We start from the raw sequence: 12768 nt of genomic DNA on the forward strand, positions 1-12768 counted from the left end.
GATTTCATTCCATTGTTTTTCTACACCCAAGGCTTTCTCAGAGGTGATTTCCTGTTTAAAATAAGAAGGAAAAAAATGGAATAGGGATGTTCTATGCCTCAAAGTGACTTTAAAATGCTGAGTAACATGGAAGGAATGTGACACTCTCTGAGGCAGAGAAGAGAGTTTTGTTCCTTGTGAAGGACAGTGGATTTTACTCTGACAGCCCCGAGAAAGTAAAAGGAAGGGAGTTAATTGTGTTATACCTGATGTCCTAGTCAGTAAAGATCAGAAGATGAACAGACTTAAGGTGTGAAAAAAAAATGAAACCTAATTCTGACCAAATGTTCAATGATTCAACCCTCATCTCACTCACACAGATGAGAAGTTCAAGTCTCCAATCTTCCGAAAGCCTGGGATCAAACCGGATGAAGGAAGTGCTATGCTGCCAATTTTCCATAACATCCTCCCAAAACTATGCAGGATGGAAAATAGCAAATTTTAGTCTCTTGTGACCCTAGAAGCAGCCAGACCTGCTATAAAACTGTTGAATGGGCAGCCCGGGTGGCTCAGCAGTTTAGTGCTGCCTTCGGCCCAGTCGTGGTCCTGGAGACCCTGGATTGAGTCCCACATCAGGCACCCTGCATGGAGCCTGCTTCTCCCTTTGCCTGTGTCTCTACCTGTGTCTGTGTGTGTGTGTGTGTGTGTGTGTGTGTGTGTGTGTGTGTGTGTCTCATGAATAAATAAATGAAATCTTTTATATATATATATGTATATATATATATATATATAACTGTTGAATAAGAAAAAATAATTAATATGGGAGGAAGAATTCTCCAAAAAGGGGATGGATCATGACTATTACTGTCCACTGAGAAAAGAGTTAGAAATCTTCATATAAAGATATGTCCTTGTCATAGTAAACTCAAATATAAGTCAAAAGGTAGGGATCTTTTCCATTTACTAACCATGACCATTACGTGGATTTCCTGTGCCACTTGCCATTTTAGATTCCGCATATGGAAAAGGGGATAATAATGCCCCACTTTCCTTAAAAGATCATTTGGAAAACATGAAATTGTAAAGGTGAAAGCACTTTGAGCATTCCAAAAATACACGAGAAAGCTAAGGTTTAATTATTACTGTTCAGCATATATTTAAGCACATTCACGGGAAAAATCTTCTGCAGTGCTCATTTCAGATATGGCTGATTAAAAGGAATTGCTAAAGAAACTTGTGGAATAGAAGTGGTGATGGCAGCCATAGTCTCATCAACAGGACAACAGTATTTCCCACTTTTTATTTTCAGCCCTGTCTAGGAATTCCAGGTCTGTCTGCAAGACCCTCTATCCCGTCTCTCATGTATTTACAAAAATGATAATTTATTTGCAATAGATGAGTTTCTACTTAAAGTCCTCCAGGAAAACCACCCTCCTGGAATCTCCACACCAGATTCAGCTGTCACCTCCTATTTACTGTCAAGTTAAACGCAGAGCATTGCCAAGACAACGCTGGTGTCTGGAGCATATGTTTTCTCCTTAGGGTTTTGATTACCAGCCAGTTTGGCATCTTAGGACATGATGAGAAGAGAGAATACTGAATCTATTGTTCTACACCACCATACAGTCTTTTTGATATTAGGAAAGATGTTGGGGTTTGGAGCCGACAGCCAAGAAAGAATTCTTGAGACGTCTCTGGTGCAAAAAAAGGTGGTTTTATTAAAGCATGGGGACAGGACCTGTGGGCCAGAAGAGCTGCACTAGGATCATGAGGAGTGGCCCATTATATACTTTCAAATTGGGAGGGCGGGTTAGGGATAGCACAGGTCTCTAAGGAAATTTGAAAGCAAGGTTTCCAGGACCTTGGGGGTCCTAGCTATTGTTAGGAAAATATCATTTATTACTGCCTAATAAAACCTTAGTCATGAGACCCTTCAGATGTGTATCTGTGCGTTATATGCTTGGGGGATGATTGCCAACATATATATCTTCGGGTAGAGATAAAAAGTTTCCAAAGGAATTTTTATGTTAAAGTAGACTTATAGGATCCTGGCAGGTCAGGTTAAGATTGCCTTTTGCTCTTAACAAAGTATTAACATGGAGGCAGCTGAGTTCCTAGAGGAATGTCACTCTGCCTGTTTCCAGGACTTGTCCGTGGGCTGTGGGAAGTAAGGACATACATTTTTTTTGGGGGGGGGGGAGTAAGGGAAATTTAATCTTTTTCTTGCCTTTGCTTCCCACATCATTTTGACATTTGGATTTCTAACCAAGTTCTGAAAGAAACTAATTAAGTGTTGAGTCCTGCTAACTCTGCACCAGACAACTTATAAAAATTATGTCATTCTTACAAATATCTGCTAATATTGATAATACCATTTTCTCCATTTATAAAAAAGAAAATCAGAGGTCAAAGATCTTCAATAACTTTCTGAAAGTCATAGAACTAGAATGCAGTAGAGTCAGAACATGCACCTAGGTGGTCAAACTCCAGAATTTAAGCTCTTACTATTATATAATTCTTTGCTTGGAATCCTCACAACAATAATATAAAATTGATGATGAAGCTTACACATTCCTCCTACACTTGTCTTGTTGGCAGCTACTGCACTATAGGTGAGAGCATACCAGCTACAGCATGTCTATATTCTTTTCATGGGAATTTAGTTATCCAGGTTTTACTTCTTGTGGTTATATACATAAGTAGTAGTAGTTGTTGTTGTTCTTCTTCTTCTGTAATCAAATTCATACTATTTGTTCTTTTATACCCAAGCTAGTGATTTTTTTAGTGATAGTTACAATAAAAGTCTACATTCCTAAGTATAACATTTAAGACTCTGCATGAGACTCATAATTCCTATTCATCTCTAATCTTTCCTCTTTTACTCAAAGCACCAGGCAAACCATATTAAAGATCACAATGTGTGGGTCCAATGTCTATGTATTTTCTTTAGATGTATTTTTCATGCAGAGTAGTATTACCATCTAGGATGAATTCCTGTCAATATTTCAAAAATCCTAGTGTTAAAGTTACCTGGAATAAGAACTTCAGAGACTAAAATATTAAATTTCTTGGCTTTTGTCCAAAAATCCTAACTTAGTATGAGAATACTGATTATCTCATCTGATTAGAAATTCTGATTAACAGAGTCCTGGGTGTCTCAGTCGGCTGAGTGTCTTGACTCGATTTCAATTCAGGTTGCAATCTCAGGGTCATGAGATCAAGCCCCACATAGGCTCTGTGCAGTCTGTTCGATATTTTCTCCCTCTCTCTACCCCTTCCCCCCTGCCATGTGCTCTCACTTTCTTCATGTCTCCCTCTCTCTCTCTAAAAATAAATAAGAATCTTAAAAAAAAAAAAAAAAAAAGAAAAGAAAAAGAAAAAGAAAAAGAGGGCAGCCCGGGGGGCTCAGTAGTTTAGTGCTGCCTTCAGCTTAGGGTGTGATTTTGGAGACCGGGAATCCAGTCCCATGTCAGATTCCCTGCATGGAGCCTGCTTCTCCCTCTGCTTGTGTCTCTGCCTCTCTCTCTCTGTGTCTCTCATGAATAAATAAATAAAATCTTTAAAAAAAAAGAAAAAAAGGAAAAAATTCTGATTACCACTAATGTATGACTTTTGCTATCAAACTGAGAAGTATCTCTTGATAAATGCAAATTTATTTACAATGACAAAATTATTTTGAAAACAACATGGGGCAGAGGATGAGATAGGCAATAAAAGTAGTCCTTGGTGATAGAAAGTTTAGGAACCAATTGACCTATGGTGGCCTTTATTCTAGCACTTTTTCTTATTGAAATTCATCTTATATAAATGCTTCTTCTTCCATGAAGTCTCCCTCTTGTTATCTTGGAGAAGAAATCCCTCCTTGCTTTTTGATAATATGGTGTATATGCTGTTCTCAAAGCAACTTCTGTATTTTCTTCTGTATTTTCTTCTGTATTTAAATACTTCTGTATTTTACTTCTGTATTTTCTTAGCTGTAAGAGGATATCAAGTATAATCATTATCCTATGTACCACAAAGAATGAAAAAAACACTATTAACTAAACTATGATACACCATCTTGATTTCGACATGTGAAAAAGTATTTTTATTTTTTTATTTTTATTTATTTTTTTTGAAAAAGTATTTTTAAAAGTGTGTTACAGAATTAATGAGCTACAGTATCATGAGTAGTTTGTATTTCATTTCCCTTATTAGATCATTAAGAGGGAGCTACTATGTCTTGCTCATTTCTATTTCCCCAGGACCTTACACTATGCTTTACATGTGGTATATATTCAATATGTGTGTTATATTGAATTGTTGACTTAGAATTATCCTAAAAGACTACTAAGGCTTGGTGACACACTAAAGTTTTTAGTGAAATTCCATGCCCTGTTCCTGTCTTTTACATATACTTGTAGATCAGTCTAGTTTATAAATTAGACAATAAACAAGAAAGCATGTGATCCCAACAGAATTCCTTATCTATGTATCAGTTAGAAGTCAACATTTACACTAAAACGTTATTTGTTAGATTTCTGTTGAGCCTTTTATTCCAATAATTTGGGGTGCTATGCACGGAATTTCATATTTGCAACCCTTGAACAGTTTACTTTTGAAAATTGGGCCAAGAAAGGAAAAACATAGAGAAGCATAGGGAGGGAAGGAAAAAACCCAGTCAAAACTGACATCTCTTGTCTTTTTCCCTAGAAGATACCACAGTCTTAGTGAACCAATGGATGTTTAATTAACTGGATAGGTGGAAGGTGGTTGGATATGTCAGTCATTTACCACTATAATAATGCTATATTAAAAACTACCTCAATAGCTCAGTGCTCCATAATAATATACATTTATTTCATTCACATAGTTTGGCTGGGTGTTCTGCTGACCTGGGGTGGACTTACCCATGTATCTGCAAGTCAGCTGGGAGTCAGCTGGTCTAGGCTCAGCATAGCTGGGGCAGCTAGACTGGAGTGGCTCTGCTCCACATGCCCCTCAACTTCTTTGTGGGACCAGAGACATGTTCTTCTCATGGCAATTGGCAGAGCACACAGAAACAAGCAGAAACATATTCAGCTTCTTATACCTAGGCTCAAAACTATACACTGTCACTTTTACCATATTCTATGGGCCAAAGCAAATAATGTATCCAAACTGAAGTCAAGAGGCGGGGAAATACACTCTTCCTCTTTAGAAAGGGGCTTGCAAATTCATATGTCAAAGGGCTTAGTTACAGCAGGGGTGAAGAATTGTGGTGAGTAACGCAATTCCACTATGTACGGTAATAATGGCATTCTCCACATAAATACTGAATTTACAAAGAAAAACCACAAATATTTTCCCATTTAATTTCACAACTAGACCAAAAGGGCAAAGCAGATATGATTACGCCTACTGTACTAAAGAAAAAAGGGAAACTGGGAGAATTTAAGTAACTTGTCCATGATACATACTGTCATATGATTGATATGGAATTAAATGAGAATTATTAAGTGTATTAAATAGATATATACTGTTAAGTGGTTCAGATAGAATTCAAACCATGCTACAATAGTTTTTTGTGGATTTCCACATACAGTTCTACTGTGGGCACAGAATTGATGTGTTTCGGTAAAGGGCTAGGTCAATTTAGAAGAATGACAATACTGGGCTTTATCTTTAAAATAATCAACCACGCCCAAAGTTTCTAGTAAGTACGCTCTGGCTGGCTTCCACACTACATTTATAAATGAGAATTGCTGCTTGTTTTCACATAAATACATTAATTTGTGCAGAGATTGGGCTAAGAGTACAAAGAATGATGAAAATCCAAATTGGGAACAGCAACTGAAATGCAAACAGCATCACACACTGATAAACTGCTTATGGATTTTCTGTCTTCAACTGATTGGAAAAAAAAAAAAACAGTTTGAGGTGATGAACTGTAACATGTTGGAAGTAATTGGTTTAGTAAGGAAAAGGGTGTTAATTTAGAAATATCAATACTACTACCCTCCCGGTGGATTATATATAGACAGAACAAAATCAGAGCTGCCCAATGATCTGATAGTTTATTGTTTCATTTACCACCATGTATGTCCCAGACTTGGCACTCGGAATAATGGGCGTTTGCACTTCTTCCAGAAACACTGTGCCTTGCTACCTACTCCCTACCATTTATATACAGAGAGTGAAAACACAAAAGTCAAGGTCACCTAATGAATAGAAATTGGGAATAGAAAATAAAAGGTGAATTGAAGTTTCCAGTAACTTTCCAAATAATCTTACCAATAATACTTAGTCAACAGAACATTCCGAGGAAAGCTTCCCGGAGTTACCCAGTTAGTTCCAAGCCTAGGGCCCCTATCATTTGATCTCAGAGCAACCTACATTGTTGTTTTGTTGCATTATGTAAATTACAATGGTTTATTCATGGGTCTTTATCATGCATGTTGCATCCTACACTATAAGCCTTATGAAGGGAGATCAGTAAGTTTCTGGTTCATCTTTTTTATCCTAGGACCTAGGACAGTACATGCTATATAGTAATCACTCATAACATTTGTTAAATGAAAGACTGATTCAATTTTTACCACTTCTACCTCCCTATAGCACATTCTCTGTGACCCAAAATGGAAGGGTATAAGAAAGAGCTTGGGGGGATATTTGCTCTTGATTAGCTACCCCAACCACCCCCTTCCAGTGGTTTCTCCTTGAGAGATCAAAATCCTTAACATAACCCAGAAGGCACTGGCTAGTAGTCCTGCCCCTCTTTTTTTCTGTTTCTTGGCTTCTCACTATTAAGCTCCAAATGTGTTTCCCTTCATTGTTTCTTTCAGTTCCTTGAATAAATTGCAACCCTGCCTGCCAAGTGCAATTGCACATATCACCCTTTCTGCCTTGAATTCTGTGCATACCCTTATCCACTCTTAAATAAGCTTTCAGCTGCCAGTCCATCATCACCACAGGAAAGCCTTTCCTGACTCCCCAGACCAGGCCAGGCTTCCCATCAGAGTTTCTCTTATGATCCATACTGTTGCTCTCTGTGGCAGCACAAACCACACAAACCATAGTTGTCATTTTTCATTTGATTACTGGCTATGGTCCTCGTGGACTGGAAGCTTCATGAAGCCAGGGACTGTGATGATTTTTGCTTACCATGTAATACCCGAGATTTTTGCTCTACACTGATTATTCAGGGCTTTAGTGCTATGCCTGGCTTTTGGTCAGAACTCAGTAAGTATTTATTGAATGAATCCATCAATAAGAGAAATACACACACACACACACACACACACACACACGTTTTACATCTCTTTTTTTCTCTTCCTTAGGGATGAGCACCTAGGGGCAATAGATCTGGTTCTAAAAATAACTTCTGAAAAAAAATAAAAAATAAAAATAAAAATAACTTCTGTTGGTATACCAATAAATTTGAATTCAAGTGACCTTGGTTTTAGCCAAGAAACAAGTCTTAACTAGTTGTCCAGAGTTTCTCTGCTAATACATGGCAAGAATTTTAACTTACTACAGGCTACCTCTTTGCAATCTTTTGATTTATAAAAAGGCACTATCTCCTTAGAGAGAGACTTCTTCCAAGGTATCACTTCTTACTATTAAACCGATCATTAATGAGCTTTCTCTTTATAACTCAGACACTTACCACAGTTTATCACTTGTATTTTATAACTCCTACGCCCACCCTGCCACATATGGTCACAGCTTGTTTGCAAAGAATGCTGATCATGCTTTCAAACAAAACTGTTCCCATATGCTGTGATTCATCCCCCCTTTCCTGACTTTGCTTCATTTGTTTTAGAATTGGAGTTTAATTTTGAAAGGGTTGCTGTGACAGGAAGTGACTGGGGGAGGAAGAATTAGAAGAGGCGGATGGATGAGAGGAATGGTGGTTATTAAACCCACAGCCGGGATCAAAAACTACTGGATCAGGAAAACCCTTTCAAGGAACACCAAATTCCCACTTGAGCCCCTCCTAGTTTAAAGTAGGGGAATGGGGAAAACAGAAATGGAGAGAAGGCCTTCATTTCTGGGATGCATGATAGTCCCATTACTTACATTACAACTGAATCCACCACATGATTCAATTGCTGACCAGAGTGATATTTGGGAAAACAGAAGCATTACTATCTCTAGAGAATAATAATGAAACCAAGGAATGAGTTGGGTGATTGCTGATTACAACTCAGTGCAAGACCTTTCAACGGAGTAAAATGTTTATAATACAAAACTAACTTAGTGGGGTACTTGGGTGGCTCAGTCAGTTAAGAATCTGCCTTCTGGGCAGCCTGGGTGGTTCAGCGGTCTAGCGCTGCCTTCAGCCCAGGGCCTGATCCTGGAGACCCAGGATCGAGTCCCACGTTGGGCTCCCTGCATGGAGCCTGCTTCTCTCTCTGCCTGTGTCTCTGCCTCTGTGTGTGTGTGTGTGTGTCTCATGAATAAATAAATAAAATCTTAAAAAATATATCTGCCTTCCGCTCAGGTCATGATCTCAGGGTCCTGAGAGAGTCCAACATTGGGCTCCCTGCTCAGTGGGGAGTCAGCTTCTCCCTCTCTCTCTGTACTCCCCCCCGCCCCTTGTGCTCTCTCTCTCCTCTCTCAAGTAAATGAATTAATTTTAAAAACTAACTAAGAATTCTTGGATAACTTATTCCTTCAACAAATACCATTCGGCATCCATTATGTGCCATGGACCTAGGCACTGGGGATACAGCGGTGGAAAAAAAAAACCCTGATCAATATCCCTGCCCTCACAGAGCTTTCATTCTAATGGGGGGGGGGTGGAGAATTAAATAACTAAGCAAGAATACATATGTCAGAATGTAATATGGCTGTGGAGGAAGTAAGGAGGGAAGAGCATTATGACATATGAGTGAGTGAGGTTGGAAGGCTGGTGTTTTTAAAAGAGTAGTCAGAGAAGGTCTGATCTATCAGGCGAAGAAGTAAGCCTTCTTACACACCTCGGGGGGCAGGGACACACCTCGTATGCTCAAGGAACATCAAGGAAGCTAATATTACTGCAGTGGAATGTAGGAGATAAAGTCAGCCAGGTAAAAAGGGGCTGACTTAGAGCTCTGTAAGCTGATGATAAGAATTGCATATTGTACTCTGTAAGAGGAGGGAAACAACTGAAGGGTTTTGAAAAATGAGTAACGTGATCTGAATCACATTTTTTTAAACATCTTTTAAAAAAGATTTTATTTTAGAGAGAGTAGGTGAGTAGGGGGAGGGTAAAGGCAGGTGCAGGAGAGAGAGAGAGAGAGAGAGAGAATCTCAAGCAGACTCTGTACTGAGCCTGACTCGGAGTTCAATCCCATGACCCCAAGTTCACAACCTGAGCTGAAACCAAGAGTTGGACACTCAACAGACTGAACTACCCAGGCACCCCCTAAATTATATTTTTAAAGAAACACTTTAGCTGCTGTGCTGAGACCAGATCATAGTGAGTGGGGCCATGATGAAGCAGAGAGGTCAGTTAGACAGGAGGCTAGTGGAATAATCCACACAAGAGATGGTGGCACTCTGCAACACAGTTGCCAGAGAGGAATTGGTAAAGAATTGTATTAGTTTTGGTGAGTACTGTAACAAATGCTCACAAACTTGACATTAAACCAACATAAATTTATTCTCTCTCAGTTCTGTAGTCCAGAAGTCCAAAATCTGTATCACTGAACCCAAATCTAGGTGTTAGCAAGGCTGTGCATTCTCTAGACTCCACTTCTTGCTGGAGCTTCTGGTAGTTGCTGGCATTTCTTGACTTGTGACCATATCATTCTAATCTTCAAGGATGGCATCTTCCAGTCTCTCTTTGCTCTATTTTCACACATCCCCTTTTCCTTTGAGGAGACCCCAAATCTCCCTCTGCCTCCTCCTTAAGGATACACGTGATTGTTTTAGGTCTCACCTGGATAATCCAGATAATCTCCCCATCTCAAGGTCCTTAATCAATATCCACCACACCCTCCCTTGCCTTTTTAAAAGCCATTTCAGGTAATATTCAGAGATTCTAGGGATTAGGGTATGAATCTCTTGGGGGGGGGGGGGCAATTTTCCAGCCTACAGTAGAAGGAGTAAGTCATGGATATTTCTTGAAGAACAGCCAATGGGGTTTTCTGATCAATTACTTGTTGGGTAGGAGAGAGAGAGAAGAGTAAAGGGCAATCCTGAGATTTTTAGCCAGAAACCTACACCTCAGAGGAAGATTCTGGAAAGAATGGGCTCAGGGGGGATCCCTGGGTGGCTCAGCAGTTAGGCGCCTGCCTTTGGCCCGGGGCAAGATTCTAGGGTCCCCTGATTGGGTCCCACGTCAGGCTCCCTGCATGGAGCCTGCTTCTCTCTCTCTTTCTCTGTGTCTCTCATGAATAAATAAAATCTTAAAAAAAAAATAGAATGGGCTCAGGGAAGAAGAGTAGAAGCTCACTTTTTAAATATGTTAAGTTTGAAAATTCTATGAAATATCCAAGTAGTGACTTAAGGAGGGAATTAGATATAAATCTGTATTCCAGAGAAGGCCAGACAGGGATTATAAATTTGTGAATCATCAGAATATGGGTGGAATTAAAGCCATGAGACAAAGTGAGATTACTTAGCATGTGCTTTTGAACTGTGTTCACTTGGCTAAACTAAAGTATATCCCCAAATCTTTTTCCTTGTGTGGTTCCAGGTTAGCACTGACCAAAACTATATGTGCATGAAATTGGGAGGTCGAGGCAAAGCAGCCATCATTACTCTCTGAAGGGTGTAGTAGAGAGCCATCTACTCTCTAAAGATGCTGACAGAGACAGACACGAGCACTGGTGGAATCCAGCTCATGCTCTTCTCTCCCACTCTGCATCCAACTCCTCTTCCCAACTCTTGGCCCTCTTGGCCAATAGCAGCCCCAAGCCCACCACCAGACTCAGAATAATAATAATAATAATATAGACTTCTCCATCTCTCTACTATAGTCCCACAGTAGCAGATAGATGTGCCTTTGGAAGCCCCAACTCTGTCCTCCAACCCAGGGCTTCCTAGTTAGGAACTCTGCTCCTCCAATATCTTCTGCCTCCTTTCAGACCTTCCTCCCAATTGTGTAAGGTCTTATTCCAACAATAAATCCCAATTTCATTATGGTTGTGCTTCTCTGGTTAGCCCCTGACTGCCTGTATGCCTGGGGAGTGAAGCCAGATAGGGAAGAGTTTAAGAACTGAGTCCTGGGGCTTTCCAACATTTAGAAAGAGGAAAGAGAGAGAGAAAAGGAGGAATCAGTGAAGAAAACTAAGCAGGAGTGGCTACTGTAGCACCGGAAGTTTATATAATTGGGGTGCATGTGTCTTAAAAATGAAGAATAGTAGAAATAAAAATTAAAATGAAATATAAAAATAAATATACATTTAAAATGGAAAAAGAGGGACTCCTGGGTGGCTCAGTGGTTGAGTGTCTGCCTTTGGCTCAGGTCATGATCCTGGGGTCCTGGGATCAAGTCCCTCATCGGGCTCCCTGCATGGAGCCTGCTTCTCTCTCTGCCTGTGTCTCTGCCTCTCTCTTTGTCTCTCATGAATAAATAAATGAAATCTTTAAAAAATTAAAAATGAAATGGAAAAAGAGATGACATCAAATCACAATTTTAAAAGCTGGCAAATACAATAGATCATATTTTAAATTATTTCAATGTTGATGCACCTCTATAATACTTTTATTCTTACATTTTTTGGCTGCATGCTTTTTTGATCAGCTCTTCTTGTTACTATTATTTTATACAATAAGTTCCACAGAGAAAATAGAAAAATAGTCATTCTTCCTTCTAGCATGACTGATCTCAATTTTTAAATTATTTTTAGCTTACATGCATAAAATGCATAAAATTGGTATATTCACAAACAGGCTTCCTTGCTGTTTTGTAATCCTGTTAGCAGTCTGAGCTCCACAAACACAAGAATCTTCTAAATTTGGGTTGCAGCCAAGCTCTCTGAGCTGCTGTCTCTCTGCCCACGCCACCTGGATGGCCTCCCAGAACCATGACCCAGCTGCTGCCAGCGTGGCCGCCACCCACAAAGGTGCTAAGCCCAGCGGGGTTGCTGCCTGGGGCCCCATGGGCAAGAGGCTATGGCAGGGGTTGATGACCTTTATGAAGTCTGGCCACAAAGGAATTTCTGCCTTCCCTAAATCAGACCACCTTTTCAAATCGATGGGGACCATCCAGGGAGCAGCTGGCATAGTACGTGAAGACCTGAGCTATAGTAAGCTCTCCCTGGAGTTCCCCGATGGCTACCCTTACAACGTGCCCACAGTGAAGTTCCTCGTGCCCTGCTAGCACCCCAGCGTGGGCACCCAGGGTAACATCTGCCTGGACATCCTGAAGGAACATCCTGCTGTCCATCCAGAGCCTGCTAGGAGAACCCAACACCTGATAGCCTTTGCACACACATGCTGCCAAGCTCTGAAGGAACCCCTACAGTCTCTAAGAAGTGTCTGCAAGAAAACTACTTAAAGCAGGTCAGACAAGAACCCTGACTGAAAAGCCTCTCTCCTTATGTTGTCTTTTTATTTTCTCCTTAGATGGTCTATCCTTTCCTTCATTTCTGTCTAGGACTCTGTATCTTATGCTGTTGTGTCATTTTTGTTTTGTTTCTGGTTTTTTTTTTTAAAGATTTTATTTATTCGTGAGAAACACAGAGAGAGAGGCAGAGACACAGGCAGAGAGAGAAGCAGGCTCCCTGCGGGGAGCCTGATACAGGACTCGATCCCAGGACCCAGGATCATGCCCTGAGTCTAAGGCAAGCGCTAAACCGCTGAGCCACCCAGGGATCCCCTTTATTTCTGTTTTTT

General features: G+C 40.2%; 1 pseudogene; it reads left to right on the forward strand.

Moving 5' to 3' along the window:
• Positions 1–11941: 11941 nt before the first annotated feature.
• LOC112919221 (ubiquitin-conjugating enzyme E2 C pseudogene) lies at positions 11942–12453 on the forward strand (annotated as a pseudogene).
• The last annotated feature ends 315 nt before the right edge of the window (positions 12454–12768 follow it).

The sequence above is a fragment of the Vulpes vulpes genome, chromosome 5 (genome assembly GCF_048418805.1).
Source record: "Vulpes vulpes isolate BD-2025 chromosome 5, VulVul3, whole genome shotgun sequence".
NCBI classification, from domain to species: domain Eukaryota; kingdom Metazoa; phylum Chordata; class Mammalia; order Carnivora; family Canidae; genus Vulpes; species Vulpes vulpes.